The sequence below is a fragment of the Octodon degus genome, unplaced genomic scaffold, assembly GCF_000260255.1.
Source record: "Octodon degus isolate 3935 unplaced genomic scaffold, OctDeg1.0 scaffold00004, whole genome shotgun sequence".
Classification (NCBI taxonomy): Eukaryota; Metazoa; Chordata; class Mammalia; order Rodentia; family Octodontidae; genus Octodon; species Octodon degus.
In genome coordinates this window covers 19510048-19513360 of record NW_004524580.1, presented here as the reverse complement: position 1 = coordinate 19513360, position 3313 = coordinate 19510048, and the positions used below count along the sequence as shown (strand labels likewise).

The 3313-nt window shown below is 38.1% G+C and overlaps 1 pseudogene; it reads right to left on the bottom strand.

Moving 5' to 3' along the window:
* Positions 1 to 251: 251 nt before the first annotated feature.
* LOC101577345 overlaps positions 252 to 3313 on the bottom strand; it is a 7984-nt pseudogene continuing 4922 nt past the window's right edge.

The window sequence follows — 3313 nt, the reverse complement described above, 5'->3', positions numbered from 1 at the left end:
TCTGTCCATTATTACCCCACTAAAGGTTTAATGTCATGTAAGGTTTGAAGCCTCCTAAATGGAATGTTTACTTAAGCCCTACACAGGGAGAAGATTTGGCAAGCATTAAGAAGACGGGTAAAGGTAGTGGCTCAGGGATAGAGTGCCAGAGGGAGCTAGAGCAGGAAGGGAAAGGCATTTTTTTTAAGAGAAATGTTCTTTAATGATACAGCTTGGGTCCAGCACCAGGCAATGTGGGCATTCCACAGTGCTCACATGGTGAAGAGGATGAGGATGAGGAAGGTGACCATCAGAAGAGCTTCATGGCCTCGGACAGGATAAAGCACAGGATGGTGTTGGAGAAGAGCTGCTGTTTAAGAGACAGATTCCTGGCATAGCCAATGATCAAGCTGCCAAACATCATTTCAATGCCAGCCCCAGATCCGGCCACACTAATTGGGCAGCTTCAGCACCCATGAACTTGACCACTGTGTCAGGGTCCTGGGAGACCACATTGGTGTGGAAGTCCTGTCTGGCCCGCTGGAGTTGGGGATTGCTGCTGGAGGGCAGTTTAGATGGGTCCTGGGGCGGGCTGACTCAGGAAGGAGTGAGAGGTAGGCCTGGTTAGACCTCGGTTACAACAGCAGATCAGCACTGGAGACAGGCACAGGGCCCCGGTGATTTGCAGGTTTGAGTCTCACAGCTTTAGCTTTGGGAAAGGCAATTTTTATGGTCCCCTGCCTCACTTGTCTGATCTCATTAAACCCAAATAACTTTAAGTATAATTAGATTTACATATGTACATTTAGTTATGGATTTCATATGTGGGATGTTGTCTTGCTTTTAGTACTACCATATCTGATCCCTCACTCATTTATATAAGCATTACTGCTCAGTCACCCTTCTGAGGAAAATCTAATGACAGCCCGCACCATCTCTCTTTTATGCCCAATATCTGTAGGACTTCTCTTCCTTTTATATGCAGCATTTTGCTCCTTAGTCAAGTACTCAAATTACTTTGTGGTTGCTTCTGCTTTTTCCTTCCAATCTTTAATTCCAAACAACTTATGCTTGATTATCAGCACTTTTGAAATTTATAGTTGAATATGCTTCTCCAACACATTTCCCAATATTACAATAAAAAAATCACAAAAAAATTTATCTTCTCGCCATCCTGCAGAGTAGGAAATCCAATATAAGCTTGGTTTCTCCTAAGGCTCCTCCTCTTCTTATCTTTCAGACTTTTGTCTTCTCCTGTCCTCATGTGATCTTTCCTCTCAACAGTTCAAAACCCTCTTTTCTCTTTTGTCACTACATGTCAGCAGTGCACACAGTGTACAATCACCCTGGGAGTGAGTACACGCACATAATATAACTTGCTGCTTTTGGCAAAGGCAATTTTTATGGTCCCCTGCCTCACTTGTCTGATCTCATTAAACCCAAATAACTTTAAGTATAATTACATTTACATATGTACATTTAGTTTAATATTTAAAGTGTTTACTTTGAGCAACTCTATACGCTAATATGTATGATATGAACAACTACATTGAGGACAGCGATGTGCAGTGTAATAACCATAGATGGACACCTCTCATCTTGTTCTTTTAAGTGTGCACCATCTCTAGTGTCTTATCTACTATTACTATACTCTTTACAGTAAATTCAAAACTGAAAAAGGACATTGAAAAAAATTAAGGTTTATTAACAAAAGAGTTAATGTTCAATTGTTTGATTAGTTGTGAATACCTATATCTGCTCATCGGAGCAACGAATTTGATGATTACAATACATAATACAACAACAAATGTTATATTTGTTTCTATTCTTGTTTTGAAATTCTGTACCATTTGCATTGTTTTATGTTGCATTGTTTTGGTCTTTGTTCTTCTTCTTCTTTTTTGTTTCCTTGCTTGTTTTACCTCTTTAAAATAAATTTTTAAAAATCTCCAACTGTTGTATTTAAAAGGCTAGATCAGAGGGCTGGTCAAAGAGCTCAGTGGATTAAATAGCCGGGTGTTCGGTCCCCCAGTCTGTCTTGCGGGCCAGCCCTTGGGGTGCACTGAGACAGCAAGTGAGACTGGGTGTGGTGGAGTGCACCAGTAATCCCAACTCTTGGAAGGCTGTAAACAGGCAGATCACTACGAGTTTGATCTAGTAGTGAGACCCTGAGCACCATTTAGGACCCTTCCCTAAAATAAAAAAAAATATATAAATAAATAAATAAACGGCTAAATCAGAATGTTTCAGAAAAAGGAAAACCTATCAGTCACTTGTACATTTAACAGTTATGGCCCAGGAAAAATAGGAATGTTTAAATGTAGATATACATAACTTATGATAGAAAATGAACTATGAGTGTTATCTAAAATCTATCCATTTCTTTGAAAATGACAGTTTTATGCTGAGAAGTCAACCCAATAAAATTTCCAAAGAATTAGTTATAAGAAATTCTTGCCAATACTCAAGGGTAAGACAGCTCAACAATTTCAAAGCTGTTTGAGTGTGTCATTTGTTTCCAAGGAGTAACTCCAAATGTTTGGTGAAAGATCTCAGCAGAATAAAACAATAATGGCCGCATCATAGGCTCTGTGTTGGTAAAAGAAACAGCTGTGGCTAGCGGACCTGAGGGCAATGAATTAATATTCAAAGTCCTTGTTCTGAAGTGGAGTTACTAACTTGAATATAGTCACAAAAATTTAAGCTCACATACACTTAAAATTCTCTTTATAGATGCCATGTAAATACATACTGTTCTGCTTTGCAATTAAATACCACATAATTAGTTCAGTGACTTCATGCCAAGTGCTATAATTTTAGTAAATTTGACTTGTGCAGTTTTAGAGGAGAGTGAATATGGCAGAATGTTAGCCCATGGAGTTTGTCTTCTAACATAGACACAGAAACACACATAACAACACATGCGCACGCACACACACACACACACACACACACACCAGAATGAAGCTAATGAAAATCTGGAAAGAATTATATCTTGTCTTCATTGGCAACAACAAAGGAAAAGTACCCAAGAAAATGTTTTGCATTTAATATCTCATATTTTATGCACAAAAATAAGTTGGCGAAATGATTTTATGCATCATTTGTTACAATGAAAAGATTGTTTCTTCTATAAAAATATTTCAAAGATGTCCAAATGTTCTTTATCTTCTTATTAAATGACATGCATTTTGACTCCAGATGGTACATTTTACTCAAGATCATTTATCAAATATTATGTGACTCCAAACTCATAAAACATTTACAAAATGTCTGAGTTTTTCTCCTTCCTTCCTTCCTTCCTTCCTTCCTTCCTTCCTTCCTTCCTTCCTTC